At 58.7% G+C, this 18,204-nt stretch overlaps 1 protein-coding gene across 3 annotated transcripts in view; it reads left to right on the top strand.

The window, feature by feature from the left end:
• GTF2IRD1 (GTF2I repeat domain containing 1) overlaps nt 1-18,204 on the top strand; it is a 108,301-nt gene that overhangs the window by 390 nt on the left and 89,707 nt on the right. For 2 of the 3 annotated variants that reach the window (XM_029948493.1, XM_029948491.1), the window contains exon 1: nt 48-133. The exons of the other annotated variant lie outside the window; for it this stretch is intronic. The gene's annotated coding sequence lies outside the window, so the exon portion shown is untranslated. Of the gene's footprint in view, nt 1-47; nt 134-18,204 lie in introns of those variants that run through there. 3 annotated transcript variants of the gene reach the window in all.

Here is an 18,204-nt window from a genome sequence, read left to right as displayed (position 1 = left end):
GCGCCGCGCCTCCCTCCGCCGCGCCTTCCCCCATTCTCCCGGATTAATTAAGGAGGCAGCGGCAGGAGGCTGAGTCCTGGCCGCGGGCCGGGGCCGGGGCGCCGCTGGCAGGAGCGCTTGGGGATCCTCCAAGGTAGGAGAAACTTTTGCGGGGGGGGCGGGCGCCGAGGCCCTTCTCCCCTTCTCCTCCCACCCCCGCGGCCCCCGCCCCTCCCCCTCAAGGTGTTCCAGAATCTGGGTCCGGCTTTTGGGTGCCTTGGGAGGCACGTGACTGGGATTATAATTCGGGCCGGGGTGGCGGGGGGGGGGGGGGGGGGGGGGGGGAGGGCCGGCCGCCCCCACCTGCCGGGAGGGGGTGGGAGCCGGGAGCTGTCACACACCCCCCACCCCCGGCCCTTCCGGAGGTGGGGGGCGCCCCGGGCGGGCGGCGGGTGCCCGCAGGCTGCTGCAGTTAGCGAATGAGGTCAGTCGTGCTGCCCGAGGCGGCGGGCGCCAGTGTGGGAGCAGAGGGGGCTGGGAAGGCCGCGGGTCCCCGCCCCCCCGCCTTCCTCGGGCTGGGCCATCTCCTGGCCGGTACCCCCCACTCGCAGGCTGAGTCTGACACAGCGAGGACTGCCCCGCACAGTGGTTCCTGTTGGGGTACCCCGGGGAGGGGGCTGGCCTGAGTGGTGGCAGCTAAGCCTCTGGAGGGGAGGGTGGCGGTGGGGGCCACAAAGCATTCAGAGGAGCAAGTTGGGGGTGCCCCGCTTATGGGCGGTCTCTGAGTTCCCGCACACGGGGGCAGGGAGGCCTGTGTGCCCACCCCCCATCCTGAGTCCCTCCAGACTATGGGCTTGATGCTTCTCCTGGGCTCCAGCCCCAGCCTGTGGCCAGGGACAGGGACGATACCCTGGCCTGGGCCCAGGGCAGAGGAGGACTTTGCAGCTGAGAGTTCTGCCCCTCCTGGACATCAGGCCATGTGACCTAACCTTCGAGGACCGGACCTGGGTGGGGGGAGGTGCCCGTGTCCCCCATCACCGCGGAAGTGAGCCAACTCAGCATGCCAGGTCTCTGTGCCAGGCACATGGTGGAATAGGGTCCTGGTGATGTGGGGCGTGGGGCTGCCTGGCATTGCCCTGGGCCTGGCAGCTGGGGTGAGGGGCAGGTGTGGACAGAGGAGTGGGCGCTGGCAGGGGTCTTCCCTTGCTGCTCACAGGGGAAGGAAGGGATGGCCAGGAGCTGCTCTGCCCTCCTGGTGGCCCCGGGCTGGGACTGCTTGCTTCATAGCCCTGCTCGGGTCCTTGGGGCTTGGGACGTGCCTTCCAAGCAGCCGTTTATTTCAGCAGTGTCATTCCCAAAGGGAAAGGGCACCGGCATTGATTATTTATTCGGAGCAGGAGGTAGCACTGGCTGGGAGGCTGGTGGCCGCTGGTGGCTGCTGGCAGGGAAGGTCTGGGCGCAGGGGTGGCTGAGAGGGGGGGTGGTCTGGTGTCCATCACGAGCCACCGATTGCGGGAGCCCAGGAGGGTATGAGGGAGACTCCGACCCCTTGTGAACAGGGATCACTGGACCAGAGGATGGACCTGACTCCAAGGTGACAGGATGTCAGAACCCCTGACTTGCTTTTGGGATGTGGGAAGCTTAAGGCCACACCTCATTCTGCAGCCCGCTCTGAGAGTGACCTAGAAAGTTGAGGCTCTGACTCAGAGGGTCCCAGAGGCCTCCAGCGGAGGAAACAAGCAAAGGTTGGAACTCCGAGGCCACACGTTGCCCGCACATTTAAGATGTGGAGGGGCACCTGGGCAGCTTAGTCCATGAAGCATTGGGACTCCTGATTTTGGCTCAGGTCACGAACTCTTGGTTTGAGGGTTTCTGGCCCCCCATGGGGCTCTGAGCTCATGGCACGGAGCCTGCTTGGGATTCTCTCCCTCTCCCTCTCTCTCTGCCCTACCCCTGCTTGTGTACTTTGTCTCTCTCAAAATAAATAGATAAACTTTAAAAAACAAATAGGTAAAATGTGGGAGACCTGGGCCGAGGGTGGCAAAACTGGATCTTAACGACCGCCTTTTCGGGGCACGCTTAACCTACTTAGAGGACTGGGTGCTGGAGGAAGGGTCATTTATGTGCAGTGTGCTCATCACGGACACTTTTTATCTGTTCTCTGGGGGCAGTCTCTCCCAGAGCCAGGCTCGCCTTGCCACACAGTGGCAGTTGTTGGTGTTCGATGCTTGGAAGTAGTGGGAGAGGCAGATGTAATGACAGTGTATTGGAGGCCGCTGTCCTCACAGCCTGTCCCCAGCAACCAGGGCCTGCACGGCTTGGCAGCAGCCTGGGGTGGTCGGAAACCCCGAGTGAGACGCTTGGGGTGATGCGGTGGGTGACACCGTCAGGGGACATTCGTATCCTAAAACTGTGACCTTGGAGCCACGGACCACATCGCCTGGTCCATCCCCAGGCTGGGTTGCCTCTGGTTCATCTGCTTCGGCACGTATCCGTCCGTCCACTGCCTCCTCGACTGGGTCATTGAGTCCTTGGTTTTCTTGAATGCCCTGTTCTTTTTCCCTGGGAGGTTCTTCCCATCCTTCCTCTGAGGGGTGAGAGACCCTTTGGTGGCCCTACCTGGCTGGAGTCGGGGACAGGGGTGATTGCCTGTCTCCTCTCTGTGAGGACTACACTGGCTGTCATGTCCTCGGGCTGGAATCCCAGGGCTGGCCAAGGTGCTACTTCTGTGTCCCCCGTGACGTCCTGTCCTTCCTCTGTTCCCAACATCGATCTCACTCAGGGGCTCTACATCTGTCTTTCCAATTGCACTAAGAGGGGGGCAGGGACCGGAGCTTGCTTTTGATATGGTTGTTCGAAGGAAGGAATGAATGAATGAATGAATGAATGAATGAAGTCTGGCTTTAGAGACTGGGCCCATATTGCTAAGCAGCCTCTCTTCTTATTCCTGAATCCCCATCCCCATCTCTGGGGAAGATCCCCCACCAGAGTGAGAGTCCCAGAGTCCCCGCCCTCCCCTGCCCTGAGCTCCTCCCTCCCAGTCATCTTGGGGCTCCCCTTTCCCCACTAACCCATCCTGTGTCATCCCCTCAAACTTAGCCTGGGGCTCTGCTCCCTGAACATCCTCTGTCCTGCTTCTCGGTCCTCTTGGCTGTTTGTGGGCATCTCTTTAATGCCTTGCAGCCAGGCTCTCTGGGACAAGCAGGAATGGGTGCCCAGCTCCGTGGGCCTGCGGCGGCCTCAGGGTGCACCTGAGAACGTGGCTTTCAGGGTGAATTCACGAACGCCAGGGAGCAGAGCAGGACTCCGGGCTGGGGGCTCAGAACCTTCCAGGAGGGTGTGGGGCCCAAGAGACGCAGACCCTTGGGGCAGCTGTAAGGGAGTTCCCAGCAGGAATTAATTCATAAGCAGAGGCAGAGTATTGGAAGGATTATTTTATGTGGGACAACTGGAGAAGAGATGAAACTGGTCAGAAGCAGCAATAAGATGGTCATGCCCCGCCCCCTCCCTCCCCCTGCCTTTGGTGGCAGGACGACAGTGGAGACTAATGTGTGTAGGTGTTGGGGTGTCCAGGCAGGACCCAAGGGGAGCCCGCTCCCTCACTGGGCTCCCAGGCCCCTCATTTGCAGCTGTGTCGGCTGGGACCCTGGGACCCTCGTGTTTCCTGGGGTAGCTACTGTCACGTCAGGTTCCGTGCTGTGGGTTGATGACAGCAGAGGGGCTCAGAGCCCCGGCGGAGGGCGTCGCAAGGGGCCGAGCCCTTGTTTGCTTTGTGGTGAGCTAGGTTTCTTCAACTTTGTCCCTGCCCGGGCTGGGGATGAGTGGTCGGTGCGCCTCAGGCTGAGCTCTTGTTCCCGGCACTCTTCCTCTTGGTCCGGGGCTGAGCCTGCCCAACCCAGAGCTATTCATGTGCCCACCTGTCTCCCTCCTTCAGGACCACCTGCTTCTGGTTGCCAGATCTGGCTAATAAAAATAGGGACGCCCAGTTAAATTTGGATTTCGGATAAGCCGTGGATAATGCGGGATTGAGGACGTAACTTACACGAAAGACTTGCTTGTTTGTTCAGCTGGAGCTGAACCGGGGGTCTCGTATTTTATCTGGCAGCCCGGCAGCTGTGACCTCTGGGCAGTGGGGCTCTCGGGGACTGGGCAGAGGCTCAGGGAGTGATTGGGGCCTGGAGGTGGGGTCAGGGCTCCAGCCAGAGCTCCAGGGAATGGGCTGGATGAGTGTCAGTCAGGCAGCGCTCACTCCAGTTACCTGGGCCCGGCTTCCTCTAGTCTGTGGTCCCAGGGTTAAGCTTGGCTGGTGTGAAGATCCCCACTCTGGGAAGCCCTGATTTTCAGAGCCTTCTGTGCCACTGGGGAGACCGTATCGGACACCTGGGTTAGGGTTTGCCATCAAGGTTCACAGAGCCAGGCCTGAGTGCTGGGAGGCCATTTCTCTGACGATCGTGTCTCTGGGGCCCCTGGTGAGGGAGGGTCTTCACTGGGCTGGGTCACAGGTGGTGAGGGGCAGTGCCTCGAGGGATGCTCCCGTGACAGTAGCAGCATTGGCACACAGCCATCCGGCGCAGCCCCCCCCAGCCTCTGTGGCGAGGCCCCTGGAATGTGGGGCAGGGTCCTGTGTACCATGTTCTTTTCCCCCAAGCGTGGGTTATGTGCTCATATGTAACGTGGAGAGGATACATCTCCTGCCTGAGCCTCGGGCACTGTGGCTGGGCGGGGGAAGCTTCCAGAACATGGGATATGTAGGTCACCCCAGTGTAGGCCTGGAGTGGAGACCATGTGGGAAGCCAGAGGGAAGTGGTTCTGGCCCGGGGGCCGCTGGGCTTGGGTAGCCCGAAGGTGCCCAGCAAGGCTGTGTAGTTGGGGATGGAGGGTCTCAGGCTCCTTTTGCCCTGGAGGCTCGGACAGGGCCAGGCCCGTCTGCTGATTGGGACCTGGGGGGTGAGGGACAGGGTCTCAAGGTACCTTTTCTGGCTTCTGGCAGAACCACCATAAAAGGGAGCCTGTATATCTGTCCATCTGTCTGTCTGTCACTCCACTGGCCAGTGAGAAACTTACAGATGCCCCAGGTCTGCAGTCTCTGGTCGTGGCATCCAGCCCCAGGCCCGCACGTAGGAAGGGCTCACCCATGGGTGGTTGTGTATTTTGCTGAAGGATGAGGGATGTCCACCGAAATGCTCACGTCTTAAGTATGCCTTCTAAGGGTTTGACCATTGTACACATTCACGCAGCCCGGCCCCTGTCAAGACGTGGAACATTCCATCGTCCCTTAAAGGTCCCTAAGGCTCATCTGCAGCCAGCCCCTCACCTTCCCCCAGCTCCTGGCAACTGCTGTGTGTTTTCTTTCTTTTTCTTTCCTTTCTTTCTTTCTTTCTTTTTTTTTAAACCACTGTGTGTTTTTCTATCTCTGTCTTTCTGCGTTTTCCGTAACGGCACGTATGCGATCACTCAGTTTGCAGCGTGGGTCTGGCTTCTTAGAGCCAGGCTTACCGGAATCTGCTTCCTTTTGGTCACTGAGGGACATGCCGCCGTATGGATGTGCCACACAGCCCCGCCCGCCCCGTGCTGGTGGCGGTCCAGCCCTTGGGGTCTGCAGAGCCCTGCCTGGGACCACCCAGAGAAGGTGGGTGCCTTTGCCCATTTCCACAAGGGCACTGCCTGCACCCCATCCCCACCCCCGTTGAGTGCTGGTCCTGAGCCAAGAAAGGTGCACACCTCTGTCCGCACAGCCTAGAATTTCATCCTCCCGTTTCTGGTGACTCACAGCCTGCGAGCCCCCGATGAAATTACACCTGCCCGTGGCTGCTCTCTGCTGTGCAGGTGGGCTCTGGGGACAGTGATGTTCCGGGGCTGGGGCAGCTGGGGCTCAAGTGAGGGCCTGGAGGGCGGGGAGCCCTGTGCGCCCTGCGGCATCTCACCCATCTCCGTGCGCCCGCTCCCCAGTGTCCCCCTCCCCAGAGTCCTGGGGTCCCTGGCAGTGCATCCCAGGTCTGCCCTCCTGCCGCTCTGGAGCCTGGTGTAGAACTTCTGTGTTTTCCTGAAACAAGGACAGGGCTTGTTGGGAGAGGGAGGAGGGTCAGGAGGGTGATTTAGGGTCACATAGAAGGGGGTTGTATGACCTCAGCAAGTGACTTCTCATCTCTGTGCTTTGATTTGGTTGTCTGTGAACAGGAGGGCCAGTGAGGGGCTTTGCTGTGTTTCCCCCAGCCCGGGGGGCCTCCGTAGAGCCCTAGAGGGTATGGGGGCTGCTGAAGCAGGAGGAGGTTGTGGGGGTGGGTATGCGGGTCTCTGGTTCCCTGGGGTCCCCTCTTGAGCCAGAGCAGGGCCACGTGTATCCATGGTAGCTGTCAGGGTCCTAAATAAAATCGTGTGTCCTGAACATTTGCACGGGCAGTCTGGGGTTTGGGTTCGCCCCAGAAGGTTCTGGTCAGGCCGATTGCAGCTTTGCCATCTGCCCCCGCCGTGTGTGCTTTGGAAGGCTGCCAGGTCAGCCGGGCCTCAGTTTGACCATCTGAGGGGGGATGGGCAATACCTGGTAGGGTTGCAGCTGGCGTCAGGAATGGTGGGGTCTGACATGGCCTGCCTGGGCGTCTTGAGAGATTTGATGGGTTTCAAGTGTGTTTTTTTGTAAGCAAGTCATTTACTTTTCCTGATGAGCCTGGCTGCCCCCTGGCCCCCTCCCCTGCCTTCTTCCTCCTCCCCCCCCCCGCCCCCCCCCCCGCCCCCAACTCCCCTGCCTGATCTCAAAACCTGCACCCCTCAGTCCGACCCTTAAGCTGTCCTCAGTGGGAAGTCAGGAAGGACTGTGGCAGACTAGACCCATACAGAAGGGCCCTGGGGTGCTCCTGGGTGGCTCCCAGGTGCTCTAGGGGGGGGGTCTTAGGACTGCCAGCTCCGAGGTGGTCCTGGCGGGCTCCAGGGGGGGTCTTAGGACTGGGCCAGTCTGGTGTCTCTCTCATGTTTATCCAGGAGCTGGTTTTTCAGGTGTGCTGGCTTTCAGCCGAGAGGCCCAGGTGGGGAGAGGTAGGGCCTTTGGAGCGGGGGATGCCCCTCTTCCCCGTGCACACCCTGTCTTCCAGCTGGGGGTGCAGCCCTCTGGGCGGGGAAGGCTACCACATCACCCCTCCGGTCCTGTTCCATCGCCCAAGGGGGCGATGCTCTTCCTTGCGTGCCCCTCCTTGGGGCTCCCTTTCCTGCCACGGGGCTTCCCTCCTTCCCAGCAGGGGGCGTGGAGCCAACAGGGCCTTTGAAGCCAGACAGACATGGTTCAAGTCCCAGTTCTAACCACTGACCTGCTGTGTGGCGTCAGGCAATTGCCTTTACCTCTCTGAGCCTCATCTGAACAAATGAGGATGCTTATCCCTACTTTGCAGTATTCTTGGGAGGATCAGCACGTTCGTCCGGGTGGAGGGCTGGGAGCCTCGGTTGTGCCCAGAGAGGACGGGAGACACGATCATTTCCTGCTTTGCTCTTACCTCCTCTGCTCATGGAGCATGGGGTGTGCCGTGCCTCAGTTTCTGTTTCTGCAAGCTGGGAAAACCCCAAGGGTAGCGCTGGTCTGTCCCCTGGGGCTGGGGCTGCCCAGGGGCAGTGGCCCTGTGTTTGGTTCTGGGAGAGCCCTCTTTTCCCATCGGGATATATGCCCGAGGGCAGCCCACAGGAGGTGACTTCTTCCTGGGCCCTGGGGGACATTTTGAGGAGGGAGGTGACAGTGTAAGGGTCCAGAGACCCGGGAAGGACCTTCATCTGATGGCCTCCCTCCCCGACCAGGTATGGCCAGGCCCCACCTGTTTCTGTGCCAGCACAGTGAGATTCCCTCGGTTTCTAGAAGATATCGTGCTTCTGTCTTGCTTCCCTATGTGGTGTCGCTTCTCCCTGGAACTCACTTAACGCTCCCTGTCCGTTTCCCGGGGCTGATGCTTCCTTGCAGGGCTCAGCTCGGATGTCACTGGCCTCTGGGTGCCTTCTGCGTGCTCCCTTCCAAGCCTGTGTTGGGTGCCCCTCTGTTCCGACAGCCCCCGAACTTCCCCAGCAAAGCCCTCATCAGCTGTGAGGGACTGCTCTGGGACTGGTCTGTCACCTTCCAATGGCTCTAGGCATTGGCGCCTCGACCCTCCACACCCCGGCCTCGCAGCACCCTGCCTGGCACCCAGTATCCAGTGCAAACTTGTTAAGTGAGTTAGAAGCAAACTAGGTGTTGGGGCACTAGGGTTGGGGCCTGGGAAGGTCAAGGGCCTTCTGTACCCTCGGATACCGATTCTCACCGGCCCGCCCCCCCCCCCCCCGCCTCTGTTTCTGGACTGGCTGTGGCTCTCGGGCATCTGGAGGGTGGTGGCGGCGGGGTGGGGGGGGAATGTGTCTCCCTGGGCCGGGTGTAGGCCGCTTTGGGGGGGTTTCCCCTCTGTGAAGGGCAGCTGGTGTGTGTGTGGAGAGAGCACAGTTAATCCCCTGGGCTATTTAGACACACACACGCTTGTGCGCGTGCTCATGTGTGTCTGTGCGTGCACACACATGTGCGGCATTCCTGGGGGCCGCCAGTGGTGACCGTGTCCGATACCTTGGCATTTAGCTGAATCCCGACCACCAGCCTGGCCCAAGGGCTGCCGAGCATACAGAGCCCGTGCAGGCCCTGCAGGTGGCTGAGGGGGACGGGTCTGTCAGTCAGGACTCCAGGTGATAGAAAGACCTTGAGTGGCTTTGACCAGGGCGTTTATTCCTCCCAAGAAAGAGCTGTGGGTTGGCAGTCAGAGGCTGGGATGGGGGCTCAGCGATGCCTTCAGGGGCTCGCTGCTTTGCCTCCCTAGCTTGTTGGGTTAAGTTCTTCCAAAAACTACTTTCTTTAGGAGCGCCTGGGTGGGTCTGATGTTGGCTCAGGTCATGATCTCACAGTCTGTGGGTTCGAGCCCTGCGTCGGGCTCTGTACTGACAGCTCAGAGCCTGGAGCCTGCTTCTGATTCTGTGTCTCCCTCTCTCTCTGCCCCTCCCCTGCTCACACTCTGTCTCTGTGTCTCTCAAAAATAAAGAAACGTTAGAAAAGAGTCTTTTCTTTAAAGCGTACGCTGAGGTGTGCGTTCATACGTTTGCAGAGTTGTGCAGCCTCATTTCCGAGCGTTTCATCACCTCAAAAAGACATCCTACCCATTGAGTTGTCAGCCTTCCACTCCCCTTGTCCCCCCACTGTTTCACTTTCTGTCCCCACAGATTTGCCTGTTCGGGCGTTTCATGCCAGTGGAACTCTGTAACATGTGGCCTTGGCGTCTGACTTCTTAAGCTCCCCGTCGTGTTTTCAGGGTTCCCAAGTCGGGACACGGGTGTCACAGTGCCAGTCCTCTTAATGGCCAAATAACATTCCACTGGGTGGCCAGGCCACCTTTCACTTATCCATTCTCTGGTGGATGGATGCCTTCTGGCTGTTGTGAACACTTGTGCACAATTTTTGTATGCGCTGTACTGTCTTTCTATTGGTTAACCACCTAGGAATGGAATTTGCGGGTCACAGCGGCAGTTCTGTGTTTAATATCCTGAGGAACTGCCCAATGGCTTTCCAAAGTGGCTGCACCACGTGACATTCCCAGCAGTAGTGTCTGAGGGTTTCAGTTTTTCCGCATCCTTGTCAACACTTGGTATTGTCTTTTGATTATAGCCGTCCTGGTAAGGGTGAAGTGCTATCTCATGGGATTTTTTTTTAATGTTTTTGTTTATGTGGGGGAGGAAGGGCAGAGCTAGAAAGGGAGACAGAGGATCCGAAGCAGGCTCTACGCTGACAGCATAAGCCCCATGATCAACAAGATCATGACCTGAGCTGAAGTCGGACACTTAACTAACTGAGCTGCCCAGGTGCCCCTCTTGTGATTTTGATTTAGCTTGTTGGATTTTGTTTTCACGCTTATCCCTCACGGTCACAGAATGGCTGCATCCTCTCCAGCCCTCACACCCATGGTCCAGATGGAGAGAAGGAGTTAGGATAGAATGCTTCCACTCTCAAAGCTTTGCCTTCACTCACGCTCTCCTCATGGGCTTCTTCAGTTTTGCACAGATGGGACTTTGGTCCTATGGTGCCCCCTAAGTGTAAGGGAACTGGGAAGAAAGAGGCATACCTCTTGGGGAGGAAGGGGGTTGGGAATTCAGTGGGCAGGCTTTGCCCCTTGTGCCCCAGACCGGAGTGGACATCTTCATTTCTCCAGGAGCATGAATAGGGATGGGAAGCCCTCCAGTAGGTAGGGTGGGGACTTAGGTCCTGGGTGCCTGGCTCTTCTACGGACCAGAGTTCCCATTGCCCATCTGGGGCCTTACAGGACCCCATTTGTAGAGGGCAGTGTCTGTCACTTGCCAGACCTTTGTGACTCTATCCAAAGACCTTCTTTCTGCTCAGCCCACAAGGCCCGTAGTCCAGGGCTCACTAGGTCCTGCCTCAGGCCCTTCACTCCTCTATTCTCCGCAACCCAGAACAAGCCATGGAATGTCTTGCCGTTAAAACTGGCCAGGTCTAGGGGCTCCTGGGTGGCTCAGTTGGTTAAGCGTCCGGCTTCGGCTCAAATCATGATCTCACGGTTCGTGGGTTCGAGCCTCGCGTCGGGCTCTGTGCTAACAGCCAGCTCAGAGCCTGGAGCCTGTTTCAGATTCTGTGTCTCCCTCTCTCTCTCCCCCTCCCTTGTTCGCAATTCTGCCTCTGTCTCAAAAATAAATAAACATTAAAAAAATTTTTTTAGCTGGCCAGGTCTAGAGCTGAGACCGACGTGGCTGGTGGGAGTATAAAGCCGTATGGCCATTTTTGGAAAAACAGTCTGGCAGTTATTTATTTATCATTTTTTATGACATATAATCGCATCATAAAATTCACCGTTTCAAAATATTCTACCTAGTGGTTTTCAGTGTAGTCACAAGGTTGTGCAACTGTACCACTATCTAATTCCAGAAGAATTTTTATCACCCCCCCCAAAAAGAAACCCCATACCTACTAGCAGTCCCTCCCCACTCCCCCCACCCCCAGCTCCCTAGCAACCATTAATGGTGTCTCTGTGGATTTGGGGCAGCTTTTTATACAGCGGGACACAGGCTTGCCGAATGACCCGGCAATTCTGTTCCTCGGTGTTTACCCAAGGGAAATGAAGACTTAGGCTTACGTAAGAATCCCAAAGAAGAGACCTATCTAGAGTGGCTTTATTCATAATTGCCCTGCACTGGACACCCTCTCGCGGTCCAGCCGGTGCGTGGATAAGCAAAGCCGGCACCTTCACACCGAGGAAGACCGGTCAGCGTTAAAAACATACAGACTCTGGATCCAGATGGCACGGGTGAACCACAGAAGCGGTAGCCTGCGTGAGAGGTGGCAGATTCAGCAAGCCGTGTCCTGTTGTGTGTCCGTGACATTTTGGAAGCTGCAGAACTGGAGGGACAGAGGAGATCTGGAGTTTCGTGGGGCGGTGGGGGCGGCGGGGGGGTTGGCTGGCGGCAGGGAGGAATTTGGGGTGTACAGGACTGCCCTGTGCCTTGATTGTGGTGGAGGATACAGGAGTGTGCGAGGTTGTTCAAACGCCTAGGACAGTATGCCAAAAAGTGTGAATTTCACCATGTGTGTTATCTTTCAGTTTCCAAAAGCCATCCTGAAACTAGAACTGGCCTTTCCGGATTAACTCCACGTAGGGGCTAACCATTCCCTTTGTTTTCGTTGGTGCAGTCCTCCTTATGCACAGAACCTGGGTCTTTCAGGATGGCTCATGTGACTTATGCCTAGGGCTGGGGCCAAGGGCTCCTCTGGCACCCCCTCTTGCCACCCTCCCCGGGCACCCGTCTGGCTCTGCTGTTCCTGAGCTTCCTGGGTGGGGGCGCCATGAACTGTTAGAGCTGGAAGGGACCTCAGAATATGTTGACCTCCTTTCCTCTTCAGATGGGGAAACTGAGGCCAAGGCTGGAAAGGCACTTGGCTGATTCCAGAGTGGGTAAGAATCGAGATCCCAAACCTCATTTGGTGATTCTTGGACCAGGGAGCCTCCCCTGTCTGGCTGTCGTGGAAGGCGGGGGATGAGGTGGGATGGGTCAGTTTAAGGAAGTAGGAGTGGCCAGGGCCTCTAAAACACCCTAAATGAGGAGAGAAGGGGGTCCAGGGTGGCACAGGTGGCTGCACCTTCTGCTCACGGGCTGGAGGTGGAATGTGGTTGACTGTGGTCAAGTGTGGGAGTGCCTCCTGGCCCGTGGGGACAGGCACTGGCTTCTGTCCTGGAAACCCATGACATCGGGTAACCCTGAAGTCCCGTTACGTGTCCAGGTGAACCCCAGCCGACATGGTCTGCAGCGTGGGGCTGACAGCCAGGGAGGACCTCCTTAAGGAGAGACTCCAGGAGACCCTGATGGGGAGCCGGTGGGACATCTTGGGTGGCAGCCCTCTATGGAGGGACAGGTGGACCCAGTCTCAGTAATGCGGGTCCTGGGTTTATCTTGGCGTTGACCTTGAGCCACTGCCATGTGGGTTGAGACCACCCTTGAGGTGCAAGTGGTCTGCAGTCCCCGGCGGGGGCGGGGGCGGGGCAGGCCCAGGGCTGGAGCTGGCTCACGTCCAGGTTCCTGCCACCGCTCTCAGGGAGCCAGTTCAGAGCTACGTCAGCCCCCCGAGGAGCGTTCTTAGGCTGCAGGCCTTGGAAGGCAAGTGGGTGCCCTGGATGCAGGCACGAGGATGCCAGGAGTAGGGCCTGGGCACCCCCCTCCCCGCCGGCCTACATCCGTGAGGGGACACAGCTTTGGAAGCGGACTGACTTTCTCATCCCAGGATTCAGAAGGGGCTCTTTCTGGGCCAGGAAGCCAGTGTCTGCCTGCTCCTGTTTTTTTTGTTTTGTTCTGTTTTGTTTTGGCTCTGTATCTGCTGCTATGGATGGGTGGTGGGGGCTGGGGGCAGACCAGGCAACCTAGAGCCCGAGGTCTGTGTGGAGGGCAGGCAGTTCCTGGAATTCTGCTGTGCTGTCTCTTACCCCCCACCATGCCAGAAGGCCTGTGATCTTAGCAACACGGGACCCTTTCCTGGGCCCTCTGCTCTGTGTTTAGCTCCAAAAATGGTATCTCCGTACCGTGGGGGTCCCTTCTGGTTTTCAGGAGCCTTCCTGCCTCTAGGAAGCCCTCCTTGAAGCTCACTGTGACCCCAGACAGGAAGCTTGGCCCCTGTTCTGAAGCCTCTCCCCCTCTGGGGGAGGCAGAAAAAAGGGAGCCCTTCTGCAAATACCCGTGGCCAGTCACTGGGCAGTGAGCCGTGCCGGGGCTGCCTGGGGGACATTGGGGACTGGGTGCCTGTTTCCTCCTTCTAGCAGACTTTGCTTTGAGCTGGCCCCTGACTCTTCTGGCTGTGTGACCTTGGGCAAGTTACTCAGCCTTTCTGAGCATCCGTGCCTTCATGTGTCCAATGGTAAGGGTACCACTGTGCTGTAGGGTTGCTGCGGGCCATTGAAAGGATGCTGATGGCACAGCCCTGGGCAATCACATGGCTGCTGATGGTAATGATGGCCGTAATGTGACATGGGGTTCAGCTAGGCCCAGAGCCATGGTAGGAGTTGGATCAAAAGGCTCTGCTGGGTCTTGCTTTTACACCCCCCCCCGCCCCGCCCCACTGCTTTCTGCGGGAGGAAGGGGCAGGGTGCTATGAATGTCTGTCTTTATTGGAGGCAGAGACTGAGGCCCAGAGAGGGGAAGCAAGTTGCCCAGCATCACACAGCCACTAGGTTGGCAGAGCCTTGGCTAGACCCACGTCTCATGAGGACAGGCCCTGTGCACACTCCTGAGACTCAGGCTCTTGTCATTGGTCATTGGGCTCTTGGGAGGGGATGGTGTTGGCCTGGGCGAGGCTCCTCCAGGCTCTCCCGTCCCCCGGGTTGGGAGAGAAGGGGAGGCAGGCAGGGATCCCTCTGTGGAGTCACGCCACCTGGCCAGAGCTTCAGGTGGGCCTGGGTCATCCCTGTGGATTGGGGTGGCCAGGCTCTCCTCGCCCAAGTGAGGGAGCAGTGACCAGAGCTGTCGTGACTGTTTATACATGAGCCGTGTGTGCTTTGCCAGGGGAGGGCTGGGGAGCGGAGCGTGAACGTGGCCACAGAGTCCTGGCCCCCCCCACGGTTCTTGTGTAATCATAGGAAGGTCACCTACACATTTTGCGTCCGTTGTCCAGCGTGTGATGGATTTTGGCCCCTGTCCCGTCCTCCCGTCCTGCTTCTCTCCTGTGGTGCTGGAGCATCAGCATGAAATGTGTAACGGGGTGGGGGGCGTTGGTGCACCCGCATGTTCGCACCTGTGACCCTCCAGCCACAAAATAAAGTGTGTCAGCCCCCGGGGTCATTATCAAGAGTGCGGGGACTTCAGTACGGTGCCCCAGGACAGACTGTTGGGGACCTGAGTAGGAGGGATGAAGGGAGCAGGGCACCATTGGCATTAGCTGGTGGTGTGCGAGCACAGACAGCTAGCAGGCCTGGAGAGGCAGGCGCTCAGTGTGTCTGACCAGATACCCGAGGAACGGACATCTGAACCCCCTCTCTTGTGTGAGGTCACCATTTGTAACTTCCAGCTTCTGTTTCCCCGACGTGGGAGCTCCAGGCACAGAGATTGGGCCTGATTTACCCCCAGTTCCGGGTCTGGGGCGCACAGATGCAGTGAGATTCCCTTGCGCCGAATTTGTGCCCCACGCATCCAACAGATGGGTGTGATGTCCACGGGGGTGCGCGAGCCCAGGCTGGGGTTAGGAGCCCCTGGAATGGGGGGGGGTCCTACAGGAAGTGGCAGGAAGTTAAGATTTAAAAGGGCGGGCATAAGAGGGGTGGGGTGTGGAGCAGGGTGGCAGCGGTGACTGCCCTGCTATGGATCTCGGACTGTGGAGGCCCGACGCCAGGGGCAGGGGCGCGACGGACCTTCCACATGGGGCGGAGGGGAAGGTCCTCGGAGAACTTTGCGCCTGACTTCTCAATTTCCGTAGGAGCAGATGAGGCCCCCTCAGGGGTGGTGTCTGGAGTTAGAAGCCAGGTCCCCCGATCCGCAGCCTGCAGCTGGGCGTGGCCTTACCTGAGACCTCCCCCAAGCTCCCGTTGGACTGGGTCACGTGGTATAGCCCGCAGCGGGGGAGGCTCAGGAGGGCTGGCTGGGGTGGGAGCTTGTGAGCCAGCGCCCTGGGATTAGATCACCCACCGCGATTAGCTTTTTTCCGCCCAGCCTTTTCCCGACAAGAAAGGGCCTGATGCTCCTCATCCCCGTTGCTCATCTTCTGAGAAGGCCTGTTTACGTCTGGCAGGGGGGCTCCTGGGAGACCTGATCGCCCCAGGGGCTGGCGCCGCCCCAGCGCTGGCTCCTTCCCATGGGCTCCCGACACCCAGCTTTGACAAGCGGCAGAGGCTTAACACATGCTTAGCCCCCCGCCCCCCGCCCTGTGCGCTGACCTGCGGGGGGCCACCCAGAACCAGGGGACAGGGTGCCGGGGTCCCCTGACACTCAGCTGCACGCTGGACCTGCGTTTCCCATCCAGGGTCCCTTCGTGTTGGGGGAACTGAAGTGACCATGCACTGCCTGTCAGGAGACCTGCATGACCCAAGCCGGAGTTGATGGGAGCAGTAATGTCAGCATTGTCCCTGCCTGGTCTTTAATGAGCGCCTGTGATCTCTGGCCCTGTGCCAGTCCCTTTTCCCATGTCAGCTGCGCCCTCCTCAAAATGTCAAGAGCGGCAGAATGGGTGACCCTGGTTTACTCCCTAGGAAACTGAGGCCTGGCTGAGGCCTGGCTCATCTGCCTCCATTGAAGTCACAGGCCGGTGGGAGCTGGGTCGGGACTCGAGCCCGGCTTGGGTTGACCCCCAGGCCCCTCCATTTCTCTGGCTCCTCGGGCTGAGGGGTCAGCCTGGTGTGGACAGGGGAGCCAGGGGACCCCATGTGGTGGGCTAGAAGTGCCGGGGGAAGGGGGGCTGTGGCAGGCAAGGACAGTTGTTTGGCTAAGCTTCCTGTTGTGGTTCCCCCCTCTTGTGCCTGGTTCTGGGGCACAGCCATGAACAAAACAAAATTCCTGCTTGCCGCAAGCACACCTCCCTGGACCGCAGTGGGGGCTCCCCTCCCTGGTCCTGCACACACTGCCCCTTTTAATAGAATGAAGCCCCCACCGGGTGGGGACCCTTCATCTTCCTAGACCAACAGAGGGCCTGGGAGGAGAGGCTCCTGGCTCGGCCGCCGAGATCCATCTGGAAGGACCTGGGAGTGTGTCCATCCAACCCCATTGGTTCTGATCTTCTCATCGCCTGGGGCCCTCTGCACCCGCTCCCTGCCTGCCTAGGGTGCCACCCCAGCCCTTGTGCTCCTGGAGGCCCCTTGACAGGCTGCCAGACCTGTGATTTCCCACGCTTCTCCATCCCCTGACTCTTCAACTCCCCCTCGTCCTCAGTTTCCCTCCGAGTTTCTCAGATCTTGCCCCTTTAGCCCAGAGCCCCCCACCTAGCCTCCAGCCCCTGATTGGCTACAGGTGGCCCTCCTGACTGGAGGCTCTGCCTCTGGGTCCCCCTTTTTTCCCTGCTGAGCCAGGGGCACCATCACCCATGCCATCGTCAGAATCAGAAACCCCAGCATCGCTCCCGGGGCCGCCGCCCAGGACTCCCCCATCCACACTGTCGCAGATCCCTGCCATTTCCTGGGTCCCAGCCAGCCACCTTGTCCTGCGTCCTGCTGCTGCCCTCGACCTCAGGCCTAGCCACCTCTGGCTTGGGCCATTGCAGAACTTGGGGACTCCTGGCTTCCTGGCTCCGGATCCAAATCTGCCGAATGCTGCCAGGTCCCCTGCAACTAACCACATCGCGCTCCTGCTCCAGACTCCTCAGTGGCTCCTGCCCTCCGAATGATGGCCTTCTAAGGTCCTTGACCCAGCCCCCATGGCTGAGCCTGTCTCTTGGCCCACTGCTTCCTGCCCTGACCTGGAAGAAGGATCCAGCCAGGCAGGGCGGGCCCCTCCCCACCCCCACCCTATTCTGGCCCAATGAGACGAGACACGTGGGCAGCTGGGCTAGTGGGTTTCCCGGGCAGCCAGTGATTTGGCACTCCTTCAGACGGGTCTTGCCATATTTGCTCAGCATTTATTTCCAGGGAGGTGGGCGGGGTGGGGGGCAGGATGGTCGCCCCTTACAGATGAGCTGTGCTTAGGCCTGGCTCCCCTGGCTCTGCCCCTGCCCCGCTGCCCCATGGCATGACATTCCACGCATGTCACCTCTTCTGGGGAGCCTCCCCTGACTTCCCCACCCACTAGCCTGTGCTGCTTGCATGTCACTTCTTTCTGCCTTTTTCTTGTTGCTGTTTTAATGTTTGTTATTTTTGAGAGACAGAGAGACAGAGGGTGAGCGGGGAGGTGCAAGAGAGAGAGGGAGACACAGACTCTGAAGCAGGCTCCAGGCTCTGAGCTGTCAGCACAGAGCCTGACGTGGGGCTCGAACTTTAGAACAGTGAGATCATGACCTGAGCCGAAGTCGGACGCTGAACTAACTGAGCCCCCCGGGTGTTCCATTTATATTTGTCATTAAAGTATAACTTGCAGTAAAATGCACAGTTCTTAAGCACCTAGCATGATGAGTTTTTACCTGTGTATACATCTGGGTACCCAGCACTCAAATCAAGATGTATCACCATGTTTTTTTTTTAATGTTTCATTTAATAGGTTTATTTTGAGAGATAGTGAGTAGGGGAGAGGCAAAGCGAGAAGGGGAGAGAGAGACTCCCAAGCAGGCTCTGCACTGTCAGCGCAGAGCCCAGCATGGGGCTCGAACCAACAAACTGTGAGATCATGACCTGAGCCGAAATCAAGAGTTGGACGCCTAACAGACTGAGCCACCCAGGGACCCCTGTATCACCGCGTTTTAATCTTTTTTTTTTTTTTTTTTCTTAGTAGCCCATTTTGTTGTCTGTGTCCTGGGACACTCACCGGCGGGAGCACCTGCTGTGGGTCCCATGCAGTGCAGAATGAAGTGTGACGGTGGTAGATATGCATGGTGGCCACATCCCCCTTGTGTGACTGTGATGGGGGGCATGTGACAGGGGCTGTGGCCAGGGGTATTGGTGTGTTTTGCGCCTGTCCAGGGTCTCCCCTGCAAGGTCAGATGCTCCGTCCTCTGCTGGGAGAGGGGTTGGACTCCTTCCCAGTCAAGCGGAGCAGGGGCCCCGCCTAGAGAGGCCCCTGGGGGCTGGCAGCCTGGAGATTAGTCTCCAAGGCCACCACACCAGTTGCCATAGGCAC

This window comes from Suricata suricatta, chromosome 8 (genome assembly GCF_006229205.1).
Source record: "Suricata suricatta isolate VVHF042 chromosome 8, meerkat_22Aug2017_6uvM2_HiC, whole genome shotgun sequence".
Lineage (NCBI taxonomy): Eukaryota > Metazoa > Chordata > Mammalia > Carnivora > Herpestidae > Suricata > Suricata suricatta.
This window is presented reverse-complemented; position numbering and strand designations above follow the sequence as displayed.